This window comes from Stegostoma tigrinum, unplaced genomic scaffold (assembly GCF_030684315.1).
Source record: "Stegostoma tigrinum isolate sSteTig4 unplaced genomic scaffold, sSteTig4.hap1 scaffold_479, whole genome shotgun sequence".
Taxonomy (NCBI): Eukaryota; Metazoa; Chordata; class Chondrichthyes; order Orectolobiformes; family Stegostomatidae; genus Stegostoma; species Stegostoma tigrinum.
Window position 1 is genome coordinate 19,761 of NW_026728407.1, and position 24,525 is coordinate 44,285.

Here is a 24,525-nt window from a genome sequence, read left to right on the forward strand (position 1 = left end):
AGACGCTTAATTCCAGGTTTGTATTGAATTCAAATTCTGCCGTCTGCTGCAACTGGATTCAAACACAAGTCCCCAACATAGTATCTGGGTCTCTGGATTAAGTGTCCAGTGATAACAACCTCAGGCCATTGTCTCCCCAATGAAGTGTGTGCTGTGCGGGTTTCTGGGTCAACACTTTGAGGAACCAACAAGCAAAACTGAAGTTTGAGGTGGGAAGACTGTGCTCATGCCCCCTCGGGGAAGTGAACCTCATTTTCACCCACAGAAGGAAAATAACAAGGACACCTTCCACCGAGAGTGCCAGAGGCTTTCGGAGAGAGCAACCCCCAGAAAGCAGAACGTCACTCACTTGGCTCTACTGTCCCATTCCAGACTCCAAAACTAGAACCTATTTACAGCAACAAATGGAAGTATTTGATGGATGCCCTGGGTTTGTGCTCCTCCCCCATTGCTCACCTACAGTTTTCCTGCTTCACCTTGTACTTCCAGCCAAACATCACTGATGTCAGCTGCTTCCTGCCATTCCAAATGCTCCTCCTCAAGTGGAAGGACAAACAGCAATGTGGAAATTCAAACACATTTCCGACCTGTGGAGGAAATGATACTGTTATAATTTCAGATAATTTTTAAAGGGCTCTTTTTGACCTTTGAAGCAGGGGGTGTACAAACACTATCACAGGCTCGAACTCACAACCACTTGTTTCTGAGACCAGTGCTCTGACCACTGAGCTGTGCAGCCAGGCACAAGACATGGAAAGAGGGTCTCATGTATTGGAAATAACAAAAGAATAGATAACTGGAGACTATTATATATCAAGACGTAACAAAACCGAAACAGAGCAGAGGGGCATCATGTGCAGAAGGTTGGGAGAATGCAAGGCCGAATCAGACAGTGTCCTGAGTGCCATAAACTGATCTTTCCTGCTGGTCCAGTGATTACGATTCAGTGCCTTCACTGTCGTAGCCTGTTCATGGTTATCATTTAAAGTAATAAATCTGAAATACTGACTGATCTTGAGAAGGAGAATTATGTCATTGATCAGTCAAAATCGATTCACTCCATGTTACAGTTCCACAGCAGCAATGCCAGCTGAAACTGCCTGGCATGCAATCAGTTTAAAACAAGAATAGAGGGGAGGTCAGGAAAAGTGAAGTGCCATGGTAGTTTGTGAGAGGTGACTGGAGGCCAAGTGGAGCCAGGTTCAATGTGGGTGTTGAAGACCAGTCTTCACTGTTACCCTGGCATACAGATCACATTGGATCAATCACACAAGGATCCTCCTTTGTGTGTTGTCCTTTGCACATCACAACTCGGGTCAGTGCCTTGAGGGGCTCGGATAATTTTAATTTTGAACATCAGCCGGCAGCAAAATGACATGACAAACTTTCCCTAATATCAGTACACCCGGATAATGAAGGCCATCAGTTTAACTGGGACAACATAACCGTAGTAGTGCAATCCAAACATAGCCACACATGGGAATTCCTAGAGGCATGGTTCTCAATCCATAATGCAGTCGGCATACAAATAGAATTGGACCCCATATGCAACCCATACAGAACAGAATGCGAAATGACACAAGTTGCCGGAACAGACCGGGCAGTATAAATTTCAAGTGGAGGAGAACAACATCGCTTCTTCGGAAGTCTCACTCATGACGTTACCTTGCGTGGTGACGAAAAGTCTGAACGAAAACAAGCCAGCTGGGCGAGCAAGTTTACAACTTTACTTGTTATCTTTACCGTTTAATGTGTGGCTCAGTGTCAGTCTTATACACACAGTGTTCTACCCGCTTCTCCTGCTGTACACAAGGTTTCCCAGCAAAAGGCAGCTTTGTGTGGAACACATGCAGTTTCTCCTGACAATAGGTACTGTTGCCATGAGCTGGGATATGAAATATACAATGAGCTGAAGTAGCCCCACACTCAAGTTACTCATTTACCTTTTACTTTCAATTTTCAATTTCCAAAACCCAGCAATCCATTCACTTAAGCTGCTGGGAACCTGACAAAAACAGCGTTGGCCAGACATTCCTCTTCGGGAGTGTCTGTCAATTTGCAAGGGTAGAAAAGCTGTCAACTTCACTCGAGTGAGAGAGGATACAATATTCCAAACTTCCAATTCAAAATCAGATGCCGTATCAATTACACCACTGGCTCCACACGTCTTGCTGCAGCTTTCATCCTGTCGATTGCGATGTAATCAGGGATACTGGCGGAAAACCCATTTGCAAGGTGAATATCCTGCAAAATAATCACTGTCGCTGCCGCACTTCAACGTTCTCCACTTTGTGAAGCGGTGAATGTCACTGGCAAACGAAACACATTAGCCCTCACATGCCTGGCTGTCACCTGTTTCTTTGCCACCTGTTTCTCTGCTGGAACTTGCCATTGCTTTGTTCACAGTCACTGCAAAGTTCTGCCTTGCATTTTTTTTTATTAAATTATCTCCTCCCAACTTAAAAACATTCCCTAGTCTTGAAATCTCCCATCCTTGGGAAATGACGACCACAATTCATACTATCTACATGTCTCATTATTTTATGAACTTCTAACAGGCCGCCTCTCAACCTCCTAAGCACCAGCAAGAAAAGTCAAAGTCTATCCAACCTTTCTTTATAAATCAAAGCTTCCATACCAGGCAACATCCTGGTAAACCTCTTCTTAACGCTCGCCAGCTTCATGATATGCCTCCTGTAATTGTGTGACAGAAACCGCACATTGTATTCCAGAAGAGGTCTCATCAACATCCTGTGCAACCTCAATATGACTTCCCAACTCCTAAACTGAAACAATTGAGCAATGAAGGCTGCCGTGCCAAAAGACTGTTTAACCACTGTCTAAATGGGATGGAAACTTCAAATAATCATGTACCTGGATCCCCTAAGTCCATGAGTAGGCACCTTAACAGTGAGAGAAAGTCTGAGGGAGGATGAGGAATAGTTTTGAATTTCTTTGACCTCACATCTGAAGAAATTTATTGTACACATGCAGCTGAATAAGTTCAACAATTCATACTCCGTGAAGAACTATAAATGAACCTGAAGATTTTTCAATTAAAAAGTAAAGTTAGACCCTCTCGAGTCAGAAGGAAGCCATCGCTGTTCTGTTTCTGAACTTCTCTTACCCAACAGGTTCTGCAACATGTCCATATGAAGATGGATAAGGGAGAACCAGTGGATGTAGTGTACCTGGACTTTCAGAAAGCCTTTGATAAAGTCCCACATAGGAGATTGGTGAATAAAATTAGGGCACATGGTACTGGGGGCAAAATACTGAGTTGGATTGAAAATTGGCTGGCTGACAGGAAGCAAAATGTAGTGATAAATGGGTCCCTTTCAGAATGGCAGGCAGTGACCAATGGGGTACCACAAGGTTCAGTGCTGGGACCGCAGCTGTTTACGATATATATTAATGATATAGACGAAGGCATTAGAAGTAATATCAGCAAATTTGCTGATGACACAAAATTGGGTGGCAGTGTGAAATGTGAGGAGGATGTTATGAGAATACAGGGTGAGTTGGACAAGCTAGGTGAGTGGACGGATACGTGGCAGATGCAGTTTAATGTGGATAAACGTGTGGTTATACACTTTGGTGGCAAGAACAGGAAGGCAGATTACTATCTCAATGCAGTCAAGTTCGGTAAAAGGGAAGTACAACGAGATCTAGGTGTTCTTGTACATCAGTCAATGAAAGCAAGCATGCACGTACAGCAAGCAGTGAAGAAAGCTAATAGCATGCTGGCCTCATAACAAAAGGAATTGAGTACAGGAGCAAAGAGGACCTTCTGCAGCTGTACAGGGCCCTGGTGAGACCGCACCTGGAGTATTGTGTGCTGCTTTGGTCTCCAAATTTGAGGAAGGACATTCTGGCTATTCAGGGAGTGCAGCGTAGGTTCACGAGCTCAACTCCTGGAATGGCGTCCGGGACTATCATATGTTGAAAGATTGGAGCGACTGGGCTTGTATACACTTGAGTTTACAAGGATGAGAGGGGATCTGATTGAGGCGTATAAGATTATTAAGGGATTGGACACTCTGGAGGCAGGAAGCATGTTTCCGCTGATGGGTGAGTCCAGAACAGAAGACACAGTTTAAAAATAAGGGGTAGGCCATTTAGAGCAGAGTTGAGGAAAAACTTCTTCACCCAGAGAGCGATGGATATATGGAATGCACTGCCCCAGAAGGCAGTGGAGGCCAACTCTCTGGATACTTTCAAGAAAGAGATAGATAGAGCACTTAAAGATAGTGGAATCAAGGGTTATGAGGATAAGGCAGGAACAGGATACTGATTGTGGATGATCAGCCATGATCGTAATGAATGGTGGTGCTGGCTCGAAGGGTCGAATGGCCTACTCCAGCACCTATTGTCTATTCATTCACCATATCCAGATACATGAACGTTGGATCACTCTCCAAAGGTATCAGTACTATTGCCAATCCTCAGTTACATCTGGAGAACTTGATGTTTGACCTTTCTGAACCAGTGCAGGTCATGTGGTGAAGTCGCACTTGCAATGCTATTAGGTAAGGAGTTACCAAATGATCGTGAAGGATTAGTGATGTTTTCCAAAAGAACAATTTAAATGTTTTCACATATTTGATTCAATCCAATGGTCTGACATATTACACAAGGTTGTCACAAAACAATATTTGATACCAGGTACTTATTAGGACAAGTGACCCAAAACTGGCCAAAGAAGTAGGTTTCAAGGAATATCCTGAACAAACAAGGGGACTTTGAAAACCACGGATGTTTAGGGAGTAAATTCAAGAGCTTATGGCCTTAGGAACTGAAAACATGAAAAAGGTGGGAGTTAAAACCAGAAATCCACAGGAGGTTGGAAGTCAGGGAGAACAAATGTCTTGAAGGAAAAAGCAAAAGGACAGTAGATGCTTGAAAGTTGTAACACAAGCAGAAATTGATGTAAAACTCAGCTTATCTGGCAGTGCTTGTGGAGAGAGAGAGCAGCATTACTGTTTTGTGTCCAGTGACCCTTCTTCAGATATATCTCAGAGGGGTTTGCAGCTGGACGGACTATCAAACGAAAGTGGTGTGATGCCAAAATTTCAAAATAAGGATATGAATTTCAAAACCTTGGTGCTTTGCCACTCAGAAAATGTTTATGTTAGTGAGCACAGAATGGCAAAACTTGAAGATGTTAAAATCGGTGAAAATAAACACATGGGCAGCAGATTTTTGGATCAGTTCAAGATTTCAGGGAAGTAGTATTAAGAAGCCGGCCGGGAGTGTGTTTGGGGAGTTAAGTCGAGAGGTAGCAAAGGAATGGATGAGAGTTTCAGCAGCAGATGACCTGAGATGCTGTTGAGGTTGAAATTGTATGTGGTCTTTGTGATAATGAGTGTGGGGGTGAGTAATGTGGTTAGAAGCTCATCTTGGGGTGAAATATTGCACCCTGACTGTGACCAGTGTGTTACCTGCCAGTTACCAGGGGCAGGGATGGAGTCAGTGGCGAGGGAGTAGAATTTTGCTCCCAGCCTGGATTGACATTTTTCATTGTCTATTTAAATGTGATCTATACCCCTTTTCAAACAAGAACGGACTTGGCAGCAGAACTAATTGGTGAACCAACTGTCAGCTTTATTGAGACAAAGTGTGGAGTTTATCTGTTATGAAGTAAACTACAGTGACAAACTCAGATAGCTACTTACAGTTGAATGTGGATTATACTGCTTAAGTCAATAACTAGGCAGTAGAGCAGTGAAACAACTTATTGGAGTTTCTGCAGCCGCGGTCTTCAAACTTTTTCTTGTGTTGGGCTTTTATCTTCTGATTCTCGTTGCTTTCCATTGCACAGACCTTTCTTGAGAATCTCTTTTCTGCTTGTTCTTTTTTGATTAACCTCCCTCTCTGCCCAATCACAGTTCATATGAACAACACTCACCTCACTTCACCACGTGATGTTCTTCATATTCATAATTATTCCCTTTACATCTTACCTGAGGACTGCTAGACCTGTATTTATTACCCTTATTTCACCGCTATTTCTCTATTGGCTGACAGAGCGGTATCAAGAGTACCTTTAGCTTTGAGCTGCAGGAAGCCTTTTCAATCGCGACTTATTAAAAAATAACAAAAGAACTGGGATGTTGTCAATCAGGAACAAAAGCAAAGTTGCTGGAAAAGCTCAGCAGATCTGGCAGCATCTGTGAAGGTAAAAAGACAGATCCAGTTTTCAGTCTCATTCGTCTCAAAATGAAACATTGCGACGACGTTCATTTGCTTCGAACAATAACACAAAGCACTGCGCATGCTCCAGCTCACAGTGAAGTCTGGCTGATTGATGTCAGTGCGCGACCAATAGGAGCACAGGTGTGCCGTGCATGACCGGACGGATGTCGCCCAATCAGAATGAAGGGAGGGCGGGATCAGTGAAAACCACGTGATCATCCACGAGTGCGGTGCAGAGTCGCTGAGATAACCGGAACGGCAGATGCTGGAGAATCCGAGATAACACGGTGTGCAGCTGGATGTACACAGCAGGTCAAGCAGCATCAGAGGAGCAGGAAAGCTGACGTTTCGGGCCTAGATCCCTCGCTGAGACCAAGATTTGTGCAATTGAGGTAAGAGCAGGCCACAGTAAAGAAAGCAAAACGGTAGAAAGCTGGAGGGAAGTGATATTCGTATGGGTTTGGAAGTTTTACAAACAGTTAGTGCACGTCGGAAAACACACCCATTTGAAACTCCCAGACTCACGTTTGCAGAAAACAAATCAACGCCTCCGATGGCGATAGGCCCGTGTGATCGTCACCATCTTTATTGGGGGCAGTGATCCGCGGGGCGCATGCGCGACAGCTTTGAAACTTTAAAAGGGCCGGGGGTGAAGCTGGAGGAACACAACAGGACAGGCAGCATCAGAGAAACAGGAAAACTGACGTATTCGGGCCCACACCCTTCAGAAATGGGGGAGGGGAAGGGGATGCTGAAACAAACAGGGAGAGAGTGGGAGACAAGTGGAGAGGAGACAGACAAGTTAGAGGTGGGGATGGAGCAGGTAAAGGTGAGTGTAGGTGGGGAGGGGATGGGTCAGTCTATGGAGGACCAACAAGTCAAAGGGGTGGGATGAGGTTAGCAAGTAGGAAATGGGGGTGTGGCTTGAGATGGGAGGAGGGGATAGGTGAGAGGAAGAGCAGGTTAGGGAGGTGGGGATGAGCAATTGTTTATTGCGAACTGAGTGTAGGTGTTCTGTAAAGCGGTCCCCAAGCCTCTGCTTGGTTTCCCTGATGTAGAGGAGGCCAGAACGGGTGCAGCGGTGCAGTATACCACATTAGCACCTGCATACCCCATACAGATGGCCTCAAAGCCCTACGCTATTTCCTGTCCTGCAGGTCTGACCAGTTCCCCTCCACTGACGCCATTATGTGCTTCGGTGAACTCGTCCCACTGCCTACAGACAAAGGGGGTGGCCATGGGTACCTGCATGGGCCCAAGCTTTGCCTGCCTCTTTGTTGGAACAATCCCTCTTCCGTACCTCTTCCTCCAGTACATGGATGACTGTATCGGCGCTGCCTCGTGCTCCTATGAGGAGCTCGAACAGTTCGCCCACTTCACCAACACCTTCCACCCCAACCTTAAGTTCACCTGGACCATCTCTAACCACCTCTCTCACCTTCCTGGTCCTCTATTTCCATCTTGGGGAACAATCTCAAAACCGATATATATTTCAAGCCCACTGACTCCCACAGCTACCTAGAATACACCACCTCCCACCTGTCAAGTTTGTTTTCGGAGACCCTCACGGACGTGCTGCAATAACAAGACACTGACCTGTTTAGAAAAACACCAATCATTTTCTTACCAAGCAAGTACAAGCTGTGAAGAATCACTGTACTCAACCCGGCACACAGTGCAAAGTCTCACAAGGAGTTCTCTCCGGACAGTCCCTGCTTTTTATACTTTACAAAAGACATGATACAGAAAACGATTTCACAACCTCCAATGACATGATACATAAAACAATTACTACAACAGACAAAAACAGGATACCAAGCAATTATTACATCGATAACATAAAAGACCAGGATATAGTATCGATTGCTTGTGAAGTAGCTGCTCATGGCAGGAGGTGATTTTGAGTTGTTGTCCGGGACAGATTGTGATTTCAAGTTGCCAGTATGTCTGGCTAGGACAAAGTCAGTGCCCTGGCCCCTTAGTCAGCGACAGAAGTTACATGCTTTAGAGGTTTCACACCTTTACAAAATTTCCCCAACTAACCCTATTTGATACAGATTGATTCTAATTTCAGTTCAGTCAGGAAACTTAAGACAGTGTCTGCATGCCGATGTGTGAGAAGATAAGGAGTTACAAAAGCTTTACACTGAATTCCTAGCTGGGCAGGAAGCTTCAGGGCAGTGTCTGCATACCGATGTGAGTAGATAAAAGACTTTACTTCTATAAATCAAAGTCTCTGTATAGGAATCAAATGCAGATGAAAGACTTTGATTTCTATACTTCTTTAAATTAATGGGATGTTATCACATTAACATCTCACACCCACCCACCGTCCTGCAAAAATGCCATCTCCTATTCCCAATTGCTTCACCTCTGCCGCATCTGCTCCCAGGATTCCACTCCCGTACATCTATGATGCCCTTGTTTTTCAAGGACCGCAACTCCACTCCCCACCTCCCCACCAGAGTGGTCAAGAACACCCTTGACCGTGTCTCCTGCATTTTTCTACAACTCCTCCCTCGCACCCTGTCCCTGCAATAACAACTGAAAAAGAATCCCCCTCATCCTCACATACCACTCCACCAATCTCCGGATCGAACACGTCATCCTCTGACACTTCCGCCATCAGCAATCCGACCTCACCATCAAAGACATTTTTCCCTCCCCACCCTTGCTTGCCTTCCGGAGAGACCAGTCTCTCCGTGACTCCCTTGTCCGCTCCACACTGCCCTCCAACCCCACTACTCCCAGCACCTTCCCCTGCAACCAAAGGAAGTGCTACACTTGCCTCCACACCTCCTCCCTCTTTTCCCCCCCCCCCCCATCCCAGGCCCCAAGAAGACTTTCTACATCGAGCAGATGTTCACCTTCACATCTGCCAATGTGGTATACTGCATCCCCTCTACCCGTTGTGGCCTCCTCTACATTGCGGAAACCAAGCGGAGGCTTGGGGACTGCTTTGCAGAACACCTACGCTCAGTTTCCAAGAAACAACTGCATCTCCCAGTCACGAACCATTTCAACTCCCCATCCCATTCCTCAGATGACATGTCCATCCTGGGCCACCTGCAGTGCCACAATGATGCCACCCAAGGGTTGCAGGAACAGCAACACATATTCTGCCTGGGAACCCTGCAGCCCAATGGTGTCCATGTGGATTTCAGAAGCCTCAATCTCCCCTCCCCCAACTGCATCCCAAAACTAGCCCAGCTTGTCCCTCCCTCCCTAACCTGTTCTTCCTCTCTCCTATCGCCTCCTCCCACCTCAAGCTGCACCCCTATTTCCTGCTTACTAACTTCATCCCACCCCCTTGACCTGTCTGTCCTCCCTGGACTGACCTATCACCTCCCTACCTCCCCACCTCTCCTCATCTTTACCTGCTCCATGCCCGCCTCTTTAACTTGTCTGTCTCCTCTCCAAATATCTTTTCTCTCCATCTTTGATCTGTCTCCCCCTCTCTCCCTATTTCGTTCAGAATCCTCTTCCCCTCCCCCATTTCTGATGAAGTGTCCAGGCCCAAAACGTCAGCTTTCCTGCTCCGAAGATGCTCCTTGGCCTGCTGTGTTCATCCAGCTCCACACCTTGTTATCTTGGATTCTCCAGCATCTGCAGTTCCTATTATCTCTTATCCAAGAGAAATGTTTGTTTCTTATGGATTTTTTTTCCCAGACTGTTGGATCATAGCAGCTCACACTGCTCTTACTCACTTCTGTGCTCCCTGATCACCTTTGTCGGTGTCTAATCTCTTCAGTCTCTAATGATGGATAGATTTGATCTCTGTAGTATTTTACTGTAATTTCCTTGTACCTTTTTTGTAAATAAATTTTCCACTGCTGCCCACCCCCTGACCATGTGCTGCTCTCTTACCAGATTAATTTTTGAATGGTATCTTTCACAGTCAGGAAATATTTTCCCAGAAAGAGAGTGTATTTTTCTTCCATTTCAGACCACCAAATTCTACAGCGTTTTTATCTGTGTCATTCATTTTGCACTTCTGCAGCATTTACTGTGTGTTTCTCCTTCCACAGATACCAGCGATCGTTGCCAAAGCCCTGTCACCTGTGGAGAAGGTGATGTTTAACTTTCGTGTGCTACTGCAGTTTGTATGATAAAGGTGCTCTCACAATGCTCCATTTGAGAAGTTACAGATCATTCATCTAGCGATACTGAAGAGCTACTGAAGAGCTAATGGTGTATGTCCAAATCAACAAACTATTTGTATTTTTATCATGTTTTATAATTTCACAAAAATATTATCAACAAACTTTTGACGTAAGGCCATATTAGGTCAGGTGACCAAAAAGTTACCAAATCTACAGGTTTTCCTGACTCTCTCAAGGAAAGCAAACCTAAGAGGTTTATCAGGGGAATTCCAGATCACGTTTTCTGGCAACTTTAGAAACAGCCTCCAATAGTGAAGGGATGATTAAACGCATTGTTGGAGTCTGGAACTAAATGAGTTATCGAAGTCTTGAAGGTTGTTTGGTGCAGGGAGATAGGGCTCATCACAGCCAGGAATTAAATCACGGGTGAGAATTTTAAATTGTTGCTTATAAATAGGAGCCTTTGTGGTTCAGGGAGCACAGTAGTGATGGTGAACAGGTCTTGGTACAAATGAACTTGTGTGCAGCAGAATTTTAGGTATTCTTGAGATTGCAGGGATGTTGAATGTGGGAGGCCAACTGGCAGTGAATTTGGGTAGTTAAGTCTAGAGATAACACAGGAATAGATGAGAGGTTCAGCAGATGAGCTGAAACTAAGGTGTCACTGTCAGTCATTGTCACTGAAGTGGAAATAAGTGGTTTTTGTGCAGGGCTCTGCTGTTTACCCTCACCTCACCTCAGGAATTCAGCTGTTTGTGAATTTGCGGATCAAGTCTGTAATAAGATCAGGAACCGAGTGCCCACCATGGCCCAAACTGGGTGTCACTGAGCAGGTTACTGCTGAGTAAGTGCTGCTTAATACTGCTGTGACAACACCTTCTATCACTTTACTGATGATAGAGAGTAGATTGCTTGAGGGGAAATTGGTCGGGTTCGATTTTCAATGTTTTTGTGCTGAACAGACCTGGGCAGTTTCCCAAATTGTTAGTAGATGCCAGCGCTGTAGCAGGACTGAAATAGTTTGGCTTGGATGCTAGCAAGCTGTAGAGCACTAGTCAGAGTGTTGCCAGGGCCCATAACCTTTGCACTGTTCATTCATTTCTTTAATATTATGTGAAATGAATCAAATTGGATGAAAACTCACATCTCTGATGTTGGGGACCTCTGGAGAAGGCTGAGTTGGATCATCCAGTTGGCACTTCTGGCTGAAGATTGCTGCAGACTTGTCTTTTGCATGGATAGGTTGGGCTCCTGTGTCGGGTAAAGATGGGGATTTTTGGCATTCTTCCTCCAGTGAGTTGTTTAATTGTCCATCACTGTTCACGACTGGGTGTGGCAGAACTGCAGAGCTTGCATCTGATCTATTGGTTATGGGGTGGCTTAGCTCTAACTCTTGCTGCTTATGCTATTTGGCATGCAGATAGTCCTGTTTGGTTTTACCAGGTTGGCACCTTATTTTTTAGGTATGCCTGGTGCTGCCCTTGGCGTGCCCTCCAATACTCTCCGTTCAACCAGTGTTGGTCCCCTGGATCAATGGCAATGGCTGTCTGTAGGATATGCTGGGCCATGAGGTTACAGATTGTGCTGGAGAAGGTCTGCTACTGTTGCAGTCTCTCTCAAAGCCTCATAGATATCTGGTTTTGAGCTCCTGTGTCTGTTCCAAGTCTGTCCCTTTTAGCCGAAGTTAGTGCCACCCAACGCAATGGGGGGTATTCTCAAGTTTAAGATGAGGCTTTGTCTCCACAGGACTGTGCGGTGGTTGCTGTTAACAATCCTGTCATGGACAGATGCCTCTGCAGCTGGGAAATTGGTGGTGATGAGATCAGCTATATTTTCCCCGTTTGGTGCGTCAGCACCTGCTGCAGTCCCAGCCAAGCAGCTTTGTCCTTCAGGACCCGACCAGCCTGATTGGTAATCCTCCTGCAAACTACTCCTGATGTGGACATTGAGTACATTTAGTGCTATTCACACTCGCAGTGCTTTCTCCAAGTGCTGTTCAACATGATGGAGTTTTTTGTTTCTTAAAATTCCCTCTTGGGATGTGGAAATCGCTGGCTGGACCAGCGTTTATTACCTGGAAGGCAGTTAAGAGTCAAGCACATCACTATGGGTTTGGAGTCACATGTCATCCAGACCAGGTAAGGATGGCACATTTCCGGAAAGGGCATAAGTGAACCAGATGGGTCTTTCCTGATAATTGGCAATGGTTTCATGGTCATCATGAGAATCTTAGTTCCAGATCATTATTTAATTCATGTTTCACCATCTGCCATGGCAGGATGCGAACCCAGGTCCCCAGAATGTTATCTGGGTCTCTGGATTAATAATCTAGCGATAATACTACTGCTGATTTATCAACCAAGGGAGGATGGTACATGGTAATCAGCAGGAGCCATGAGACTTCCAGGCGTCAGAGTCAATGTTGAGTACTCCCAGGTCAAATAATCTGGTCAGAATAGCACTGTGCTGTCACGTCTGCTGGGACAGGGCTTCACTAAGGACAATGATAGTGGTGTGTGTCATTGTTTGCCAGGTATGTTTCCATGAGTCTGACACTGTTCCTTGACTCGTCTTTGAAGCGGCTCTCCAAATTTTGCCACTAGCCCCCAGATATTATTAAGCAGGAGTTTGGGGGGCCGATAGGGCTGATTCTGCAGTTGTCTTTCCTAGTTCCCTGGTAGATGCCAAATGGGCCACCCAGCTTCATTCCTTTGTTGAAACTTTGCAGTGATTTGCAACTGAGTGGCTTGCTGAGGTTGGCAAATTTCTTTCCCCGAAGGACATTAGATTTTTTTTTCACTCTGTCATCAGCAATTGTTGCCATGGCAACCAGTTGATTCTTCCAGTTTTTTTTTATTGAATTCAAATTCCACCATCTGCTGAGATAGGATTTGAACCTGGACTTCTGTTGTACATTTTAACATTCTGGATAAAAGTTAGTCATCAGGTTTGTTCACTCATTTTTAAATATCACTAACACAGGCATTGTTTCTTTGCAAAACACTGTCCATCATCCTGTCTCCTCCATCCTCCGCTCCAACAGCAAGTGAAGGAGACACATGCAGTTTCTATGTCACTAAGATTGAGACAATCCAATCAGCTGCCTCTGCTGCTTCCCTCTCTTCCACAAGCCCACCAAACCAAATTGCTTAGCATGTTGCTCCTCGTTTTAGGCTTAAACTTGCATCTTTGTCCAGTTTCATGTCAAGCCTTATCAGAGCTCATCTTAACACTTTGCCCTATTCTCACTAAACTACAAATATTCCAACTCTTATTTCTCCTCCTCCTCCTCCTCCCTGCCTCTTCCCCCATGCCAATTCACAGATATTGTTACTTGTTCTGTCTGTTTCTCTTTTCCGGTTATGTCCTTCTCACCCATTCTGTTTAAAACCAATGTTCGACCTCACCGTCATTGGAAAATCCCACTCCATCTCTCTTTCCTGTCTGAAATCCATGTCGTAAATGTCCCTCCAGGATCTATCCTTGGCCCATGCTGTTTCTCACCAACATACTTCCAGGAGGTGAGATCTTCCACAAGCACTGTGTTAACTTTCACATGTATTCTACAATGTTCAGATCTAACTCGTCTCCATCACTTTGCTCCACTGTTACTCAGTTATAAAACTGCTTATCATGCTTCCACTACTTGATTAGTTGAAATTTCCTCCAATAACACTTTGTGATAGTAAAACACATTGCCTTCAGTTATTATTACAAATTATTTTTCCTTACTATTGTACTGAATCCATCCCTCTCATTGGGAACTGTCTGAGGCTGAACTGCACCCTTCTCAATAATGCTGTCATATCTGGTCTCAAGATGAACATCTTACCGTACATTTCAATCACAAATGCCAGAAATTTCAATCTCTAAAATGCTCCTTCTCTCCACCTCACTCCAGCTCATTCGCGACTGAAACCCCTTTCCCATGTCTGTGTTGCCTTAAGCTTGACAATTCCAAAAGAGAACCCTCTCTTCTCTGCCTTATCGAGAATCTGCTCCCACGATGAGAAATATTTCCTCAGCATTTATCCTGTCAACTCCCTTGAGAATCCTCTATTTTTAATTAGAACATCTCTCATTCTTCAAAAAAATCTAGTTAGTATATTCCAGACCTGTTTCGTCTTAGCTTAAAACATAATCCCTCCAAACCAATGATCATCTTAGTTCATCTTCTTTGAAATGCCTCCAGTGAAGTTATATACTTGCTCAAATAAGTGGACCAAAAAAGCTGCTCACATTCTTCCAGATGTGGTCTTGCCAGCAAGTTGTACATTTGTCCTAAGACATGTATTCCAAACTCTTCTACTGCAAACACCTTGACATAAGGATAACATCCCATGACCCTTCCCGATTACCTGTTGCAACTGTATGCTCGCTTCATGCTTCCTGCACAATTATTCCTGAATCCCTTTTGTGTTGCAGTTTTCCACAGTTTTTACATTTTTAAATAACACTGTTCTTTGGTCATCTCAAAAATTAGCAACTTCACGTTTTCCCAAATTATACTCCATTTGCCGACTTGTCGCCCATTTATCAATATCTCTCCATAAACTCTAACCCTCATGGAACTTGACTGTTATCCCTTTTTATGAGATCCTTCCTCATTCTTCTCATCTTTTTGTTGGGAGCACTGGGCAACATGACACATACGTAATTGCTGCCTTTTTAAGGGGCGTTTTTTCAAATGACTGGGAGAAGCTTACTGCCCATTTCTCAGAATCGAGACAACTTGTTCATCAAGTTGCATTGGGCCGGAAAAGCTGATGTCTCATTGTGGCAGTGCAGCAGCACAGAAGGAAAGAAAAGGAAGCAAATCCTGCTGCCTGCATCTCACTAAATCTTGGCCATTCTTTGCCTTGTGTCAAACACCTGTTGTTCTGTTCAGTGACATGAAGCCCCAATGTGGAAATTCCTAGAAACCCAAATAGAAATCCCTCGAATCAGCTGCTGACTCCCACAAGGAATAATGTGCAGCAGGAACAATGCACAGTTACCCTCGGCCAGGAGGAGGGGATGTTGTGGATTCCTACTCTGACAGTGATGGATTTTATGAATTTGTGTTACAGGATATTACAAGTGGACTTTCAGGTAGGAAGCTCAATAATTGTAACACCAAACTCTGACAGAATTACTCAATTCAATCAGGACCTGGATATTCGCATTGTGTGTGAGTATTGTGTTCCTGCTCATTCCCATTTGCCATGTAAAATTTCTTTCTTATTACCCCATTCTCTCAATAGATCTTTCCTACGACTTTTAATATATGTCCTGTAGCCCTTTTTTATGGCCAGTTGAGTGTACATTTTGCCGTCCTAATGTTTATCTTTTGTAAACACCTCCTATCAAAGGTCCCCTCAAAATCCTTTGTTACAAGGAGATCAATCTTAGTTTCCCCAAGCACCTGATTACCCAATGACAGTTTGTTTCCTGTGTGTAAGGAACTCATCCGGATTGTGTTGGAACATTTTCCACTTCCCTGCATGAGTACAGCCCCAACAATATTAAAGAAAGGTAACATCCTCCAGATGAAGCAGTGTCAGAGTGGTGTCCCATCCACCACATGCAACATTCCCCTCTACACCACCGAGGCACAGTGGCATCACTATGCCTAAGGTAAAGTCACCATTGTCCTACCTGACCATAGGGCTGGTTTAACCTGAAGATTACTGCACCCCAGGCGAGGAGAGAGATTGAGAGGAAGTCCATCTATTGTAGATGGATATTCTCAATATGTACCAGAAATGTCTAAGTCACACAAAATTATAATAAAAACAGCCCTAACCATGCAACTAAAAACCCTCTCCCTACAAACCATTCTGTTAAATCTCCTCTGCCTCCGATCAGGCACCCTCCCGTCTTTCACAGTGTGTGGGGGATCTTTGGTTTGCACAGACTCAGCTCGTCTCTTTTCCTGTCTGTAATGTCATCATGCTGTGACAATGGCACTGAACCTCACTGTCTGTGAGGGTGGTAGGCACAGAGATCCTCATAGCGTTTAAGATATATATAGATGCACACTTGTGATGCCAATGCAGAGTCTATGGGCCAAGTTCTGGAAAATTAGATTAGAATAGTTAGGTGGTGGTTTTTAACTGGCACAGGCTGGATGGGCCACAAAGACTTTTTCTGTGCTGTAGACCTCCGAGACTCTTCACATAGGAGGATACCCAGCAATATGTCAAGTCATTTCAGAATATGAGATATTAGAACAAATGACTCATGATTGGTCAGTATTTTCGGGAGAAAAGTGAGGTATAGACGTAATGCGGTTTACCTCGAAATTCAGGGGCCTGAAGCCCAGGAAATTGAAAGTACCGCCATCAAGTGGATGTATAAAAATAAGGATTGTATTAGAGGAAAGAAATATCATTCTTGTATCATCCATTTGTGAGGCTGGACGATATTAGAGACAGGAAGGGTTCTGAGACCGGAGAAGATTCCAAAAATAGGGAAAAGTGAGCTTGGATGAGATTACAGAAATGGGGAAGATTGTGAGGCTGGAGGAGACCTCAGACAAAGGGAGGTTTGTGAGGCTGAAGACAATTATAGAGCTAAAGAAGTTTGTGGGCTGGAGGAGATTAGAGATGAGGTGGTTTGTGAGACTGGAGGAATCTGAATAGATGGTGTGAGTTATGTGGCTAGTGGGGGATTCCAACGATAGGCAGGTAGTGAGGCTGGGGAGGGATTCCAGAGATGTGAAGCGTGTTGAGGCTCGATGGTAATGCCTGCAGTAATGCAGGTAGTGAGGCTCGAGGGCATGATCAGGTGGGTAGTGAAGTTTGAGGTATGATTCCTGCAATCGGGAGGGTAGTGAGGCTCCAGGGTGGATTATCATCATAACAACACAGTGGTGTACTTACAGCACATGGAGTGCAGCAGTCATAGAAAGTACCACTTTCTCCAAATCCAATAAAAATGGGCAATCAATATTAGTTTGTGCAGGAAAGACCACATCCCATAAGTCAATTAAAATTATGGTGGGTCTCTGGCTTGGAGAGAGCTAACAGAAGCCGAGATAATTCTCCATTGTAGCAATGTTTGGTAACCGTAGAATACAACATTCAGCTAATTGGCAAATAATGCAGGGTGAAAATGTGAAGATTGTTTGTTTGACTCAGCAAGTTCCCAGGATCTGGAACAGTCTGAATGGTAGCTGGATGCAGATTTAGCAGTTATTCTCAGAAGAGAGTTGGGATTTGACTTTTCAAGGAATGATGGACAAATAGCGGGGGAATTGGGTCAGATTTGCAGCACCTCCCAGAGTGAGAGTGAAGCCTTTGACCGGGTTCCACGTGGTAGACTAATGAGTAAAGTTAGATCACACGAGATTCAGGAAGAGCTCGCTTATTGGAAGCGGAATTGGCTTAGTTGTCGGAGAGAATGTGGTGTTGGGGGATTTTTCAGAGTGGAGTTCTGTGACCAGTGTGTTCCACAGCAATCTGTGCAGGGGCCACTTTTGTTTCTCATTTATATTAATGATTTGGATGCGAATTTAAGGGACAAGATCAGTAAGTTTGCAGACGATACGAGAATTAGTGGTTAGTGAAGGTTATCTAAGATGACAGTGAGATCTTGATCAATTATGTCAATGGGTTGAGAAGTGGAGGATGAAGTTCAATTTGAATAAATGTGAGATATTGTATTTTGGTAAAATGAACAGGGTAGGACCAACAATTGATGGTTGCACCCAGGGTAGAGTTGTGAAACAGAGAAATGCTGAGATTCAGGTACATAATTCTTTGAAGTTTATGTAGACAAGTAGTCAGGGTGGTTAATATGTTGTTTAGCACACTTGCTTTCATTGCTCAGACCTCTGAGTCTCAGAGTTGGGATGTTATGTTGAGGTTGTATAGGACATTGAGGCTTCATTTGAGGTATTGTGTGCAGCTCTGGTTGCCCTGTTACAGGAAGGACATTATTATTGAACTGGAGACAGTTCAGAACAGACTTGCTGGGATGTTGCCAGGATTGGAGAGCTTGATTATCAAATAGACAGACAAAGCTAGGACTTTTCTCACTGGAGTATAATGGGTTAAGGAGTGACCTTAGAGGTTGATAAAATCATGAGGGCACAGATTATGCGAATAGCAAGGGTTTATTCCCAAGGTTGGGTGATTTCAAGACAAGGGGACATGTATGTAAGGTGAGAGGAGAAATACATATTTAAAAAGACATGGATTTTTTTATTTTTACGAACTTGTCCACGTGTGGAACAAACTCAGAGGAAGTGGCAGATACAGGTACAGTCACATTGTTTAAAAGACACTTGAATAGGGACATAGATAAGAGAGCTTTAGAGGAGTATATGCCAGATGCAGGCAGATGTGATCAGTTTACATATAAAACTTATACATTTCAAAATTCTAAATATGCATTAAATTGAAGTAAGGCCAACTTTGACATTATTGGGCAAGAACTTCCAAAAGATGATCGGGAGAGGTAATATGTAGGTCAAGGAATGCTTGGAAAGTGGGAGGCCCTCAAAACTAAAATAAGGAGAGCCAGGCACATGTTCCTGTTCACGTGAAGGGCAAGGCTGGTAAATGTAGGGGATACTGGCTGACTGGAGAAATTGAGGCTCTGGTCAAGAAAAAGAAGGCAGCACATGTTGGGTACTGACATCAGGATTTGGGTCAATCCTTCAAAGTATAGGGGCAGTAGGAGTATACTTGAGGGAAATCAGGACGGCAAAAAGGAGACATGAGCTATCTTTGGCAAATTGAGTTAAGGGGAATCCCAAGAGATTCTGAAACTTCATTTGGGACAAAAAAACAACAAGGGAAAAAATAGGGGCCCCTTTAAAGATCAACAAGGCTGTCTGTGTGGAACTGCAGGCTGAGATAGTGAATGAGTATTCGCATTAGTATTTACTGCAGAGAAGGATATGGCAGTGAGAGAGCTTGGAATCATAAATAATGAGTCGTGAGAAGTGTCTATATTACAGAGATCTAGGTGCTGGATGTCTTAAAATGCATAAAGGTGGATAGGTTCCTGGCACCTGATCAGGTGTTACCCACAAACTCTGGGAGAAGCTGGGGAAGTAATTGCTGGCCCCTTGCTGAGGTATTTGTATCACTGACACTAGTGAAGTGCCAGAAGGCCGGGTGGCTAATGTGGTGCCATTCTTTAAGGAAAAGCCAGAGGACCATCGACCGTTGAGCCTGATGTCAGTGGTGGGTAAATTGCTGGAGGGGATTCTGAGGGACAGGATTTGCATGTGGTTAGAGAAGCAAAGACTGATTAGGGATGGTAGACATGGCTTTGTGAGTAGGAAATCTTGTCTCACTAACTTGATTGAGTTTTTTGAAGAAGTGACAAAGAAGATTGAAGAAGGCAAAGCAGTGGACACTGTCTATTATGGACTTCAGCAAGGCATTCACCAAAGCTCCACATGACAGACTGGTTAGCAAGATTAGATCAAATGGAACCCAGGGAGAGTTAGCTATTTGAAACAAAATTGGCTTGAAGGTAGGAAACAGGATCATGGTGGGGGGCGGGGAGCGGGTTCAGTCTGGAAGACTATGAACAGCAGTGTGCTGCAAGGATTGGTGCTGGGTCCACTGCTTTTTTTATCATTGATGCAAATCATGTGGAATGAATATTGGAGGAATGGTTAGTAAGTTTGCAGATGACACTAAAATTATTGTTGTTGTAGTAGACAGCAAAGGAGTTTACTTCCCAAGTACAATGGGAACGTAATCAATGGGTTGATGGGCCAAGGAGTGATAGAAATACACTTAGTTCAGATAAATGTGAGCGATTTGCATTATGGCAATGACAAATCAGGGCAGGACTTAAACAGTTACTGATGAGGCCCTCGGGGCTGTTATGCAACAGAGACTCCTTGGGGTGCAGGTGCACAGTTCCTTGAAGGTGGATTGCAGGTACAGAAGGTAGTGAAGATGATATTTGCTGTGCTGGCATTTATTGGTCAGTGCATTGAGTGTAGGAGTTGGGAGGTCATGTTATAGGCTGAACAAGACATTGATTATGCTGCTTTTGGAATATTGTGTTCAGTTCTGGTCTCCCTGCTATAGGAATGATGCTGTTAAACTTGGCAGGGTGCAGAAAAGATTTATAAGGATGTTGCAGGAGGTGGAAGTTTTGAGATGTAGGGAGAGGTTGAATATGCTGGGGCTATTTTACCTGGAGCATTGAAGGCTGAGGGGTGACCTTATTAGAGGTTAATAAAATTATGGTGGGTGTAGGGTGAATGGCCAAGATTGTTTTCCCAGGTTAGGGAAGAACTAACCTGAATTAGAGACTAGAACTAATAACATTGGCTTAAGCTGAGAGGGAAAGTCTTTAAAAGGGAGCCAAAAGAACTGCAGATGCTGTAAATCTGAAAAGAAAACAAAGTTGCTGGAAAAGCTCAGCAGGTTTGGCAGCATCTGTGGAGGAGAGAAGAGTTTCGGGTTCTGAGGAAGGGTCACCGGTCCCGAAATGTTAACTTTTTTCCCCCTCCTCCACAGATGCCACCAGGCTTGCTGAGCTTTTCCAGCAAATTTCCTTTTTTTAAAGGGAAAGTGGGTGGTGCCTGTGCAGAATGAGGTGCCAGAGGAAGCTGGTACAGTTACAACATTTAAAAGGTATGTGAATAGGAAGCGTGTAGCAGAATATAGGTCAAATGCTTGCAAATGGGATTAGATTAATTTGGGATATCTGGTCAGCGTGGACAACTGGGACCAAAGGGATTGTTTTGTGCTGTACAACGCTGATGAAGCATTTTTTTTGTTTTCATTTCAGATTTCCACAATTTTACTTCTGCACTGCTCTTACTCTTTCAGAGGGATTGAAAGGTGGAGTTACAGATCTATACAATGACTGTCCTTCCTCGCTGGCTCTCCCAATTCTCTCTTTTGGTAGTTTGATGCAAACACTGACTGGATCCCTTACCTGGAGGATATTTATGAATGAATTTGTTCTAATGGTGATCCAGCATATTCCCCAAGTGTTGCTGCACACATGTCCAGAGAATTTCTCAGTTTCACAATCTGTGTCCTTCTGGTTTCTTACTTACTTTCTCTTTGAAAGTATAGTCTGCAGTTGGAGAATTTAAACAGGCCCACATCCAGGTCTGACGGTCACTTTGTTTATCACAACCCAATTTTCTCAGGATTTTGAACATTGAAGGAAAAAGCAGCACTCACATTGGGGAGAAATGCACATGGTGTGTGTGTTGAAGAGTCTGTGAAGATTCATCTGAAATGTCCAAACACCAGTGCAGTGACACTGGGAGACAGTGTGGAAATGTGCAGATTGCAGGAAGGAATTTCTTCATCCATCCCAGCTAGAAACTGACCACCAGAGTCACACTGGAGAGAGACCATTGACCTGTTCTGCGTGAGGGAAAGGCTTTGCTGACTCGAATTCCCCGCTGATACACCAGCGAGTTCACTCTGGGGAGAGACCTTTCATGAGCTCTGTGTGGGAAGGGATTCATTGTCATCCAAACTGTTAACACACCAGCGAGTTCGCAGACAACCACAGTTGAAGAACATTGCTGTCACTCTCACTATCAAATAAACCATGGTGTTGGGCTGTTTGTACAGATGTTACCGATACCTGCTCAATTAAAGGTGCTGGTATTGTGAATAAAATGTCACACTAACAGTTGTGTAAGGTAGAGCTTGGAAATAGTCACGTTGTCACAACACATCGACACATTCACACTGACTAAAGCCTATCCACCTGCATGATATGTGAAAAGGGATTTCCTGGTACATTCCTGGTTCCTGGTTAATGACCAGCAAATTTCTGAATAAGTTGATTGGTTTGAATATAGCTAACAGTAGAATCAAAAATAGTATCAGTGATAATGGGAACTGCAGATGCTGGAGAATCCAAGATAACAAAAAGTGTGGAGCTGGATGAACACAGCAGGCCAAGCAGCATCTCAGGAGCACAAAAGCTGACTTTTCGGGCCTAGAGAAGGGTCAAGGCCTGAAACGTCAGCTTTTGTGCTCCTGAGATGCTGCTTGGCCTGCTGTGTTCATCCAGCTCCACACTTTGTTATAGTCGATTCAAAAACCGTGTGTTTTGGGCTTGTTTCTGGAGATCATAGAATCCCTCCACTGTGGGAGCAGACCACTTAGCCCATCAAGTCCGCACTGACCTGACGAAGATTGTCTTACCCAGACACTGTCTGCGTGAGTTTCCTCCAGATGCTCTGGTTTCCTCCCACAGTCCAAAAATGTGCAAATTATGTAGATTCACTATGCTAAATTGCCCATAGTATCTTGTGTGCAAAATGCAGGGATAGGGTAGGGTGTGAGACTGGTTGGGATGCTCTTTGCAGGGTTGATATTGACTGAATGGCCATCTTCCACACTGTAGGAATTCTGTGATGATCTCGATGGCCCTTTATTTGTTAGATAGGTCTGCACACCTTTACAATGACAGATTCTGTTGCTCTCCCACAGACATTTGTTTATTGGAAACAATGTAATCTTTCAGTTTGTGGATAAAAATCAAAGGAATGTTTTAAATCCAAACATAGGATTGGGTTGAGTCATGTCCTATAATCCCTGATTTGCATTTTCCCCGTCGGCTATGAAACCTGGTGACCGCTGTGATTCTGCCTGGGAGCATTGCAGTCTCTTCAGCTCTTTACCTGGTGTCCATAGCAGTGATGGATCTCATGACGGAAACATAAACCAAAACATTGTGTGATTTCTAGTACATATTTTCTATTTAGTCTTCTGTCCATCACTTCCCTAGAGGCTGAGATACTGGTCTGGGGACCTAGGTGTGAATCCATCTGGAAATAAGAATGTGATGATGACTGTCAATCCATTGTCTTTGTTGGAAAAACCCATCTGTTCACCGATGGCCTACAGGGAAGGAAACTGCCATTCTTATCCAGTGATGTGATCATCCCATGAATGAATTTTTAAAAAAAATTAAAAACTCCTGCAAATACGTTAAACTGTCTTAATTTATTTGACAGCTGACAGTTCAAACTGCTTGATGGTCACTTTCTCTTTTGAGCAAGTTGTGGCCATTTCATAGTTGAAACCATAGTTATTCTCGTACAAACAGTGCATGCTCTGACATGCCACTTATGAACCAGACATCCACGTTGACCATATCCTGATGCTGTGTACCACGAAAGCAAAATTCTTCACCATCTTATCTACTTGTGTTGCAATTTCAGAGAGCTATGGACTTGAACCTCCCAAACTCCCGAACACTTTTTGAGAATTTCATCAAACTGACCTCCAATGGCAGGAATGGACAGGGTCAGCTTGGATTGATGATCATAATTCAGGCTCAACAAATCTGCTGGAGCATTTTGAAGATGTAACTGGTGACCATCTGCTGACTCGCCCTTGACTGACTGCTGGTAATAACAGTGATAAGCTGCATGGCTTATGCCTGCAGTAAACAGCCAGGCAAGACAGGAGCACTGTGAGACATTAGGTTCTAGTTGAGACATCAAAGTGCTAAAATGCCAGGGAAAGGCAGAGATATTGTGGCAGGCCCTAAGCAGAACATGCCTCAGGTGCTGAAAAGCATGTAGAGTTCTGACAGCAAGAATGTACTTTGTGGACAGGCAATTCTGCATCTTGATGTAACATTTTTATTTCACTCTGGCTCATTTTGCTAGATCTGCAAATATCTATTGGTCTGGCTAATTTGAGAATTGGCTTTCGGTGTAATATGCCACCTGACTTGGTCATTCGCAGTTGTGTTCCACATCAGTGAGTCAGTAATCTGATGAAACTCACAGGCCTCGACTTGAGAAAAATGAAGCAGTCACATGCACACCTGTTTGATTGGTTGCTCTTGCACTCACTTGAAAAACGTGCGTTGTATACACCATATCCTTTCCTGGCTCACAGTGTTCCCAAAATCTCTCGTTCAATACATCCAAGTCATCAACATCAAATTCAAAACTAGTGAACACTTTGATAGCATTTTTTTCTGAAATGCTATTTGTAGTGAGGTAGTGTTGGCAGGTGATTTTCTTTTACTTCTGATGTCATGTGTGAATATTCAGGGAGGGTGTTGGTGGGAAGGTGCAGCATGTACCAGGGATGAGGTGATAACTTTCAGAGCAAGTGCTGAACATGCAGAAAAGGAGAGATTAACGTTTACCTTGAAACAAGCATATTTAGAGAAAGTTGGGTGAAAGTACTGAGAGAAAGCATTTTAGTGGCACGGTGGCTCAGTGGTTCGCACTGCTGCCTCACAGCACTCGGACCCGGGTTCGATTCCAGCC

General features: G+C 44.1%; 2 long non-coding RNA genes across 4 annotated transcripts in view; one reads left to right on the forward strand and one right to left on the reverse strand.

Moving 5' to 3' along the window:
• Positions 1-6,769, reverse strand: part of LOC132208569 (uncharacterized) — a 23,613-nt gene extending 16,844 nt beyond the window's left edge. The window contains exon 1 of the long non-coding RNA XR_009444694.1: positions 6,045-6,769. This is a non-coding gene — a long non-coding RNA (uncharacterized LOC132208569). The remainder of the gene's footprint in view (positions 1-6,044) is intronic.
• On the forward strand, positions 6,394-23,229 carry LOC132208568 (uncharacterized). Of its 3 annotated transcripts, none has more exons than XR_009444691.1 (4): positions 6,394-6,587; positions 10,224-10,388; positions 15,368-15,468; positions 21,048-23,229. It is a non-coding gene; the product is annotated as an uncharacterized LOC132208568 (long non-coding RNA). The 3 variants fall into 3 exon arrangements; XR_009444692.1 differs by having other exon boundaries at positions 10,224-10,309; XR_009444693.1 differs by having other exon boundaries at positions 10,224-10,265.
• The last annotated feature ends 1,296 nt before the right edge of the window (positions 23,230-24,525 follow it).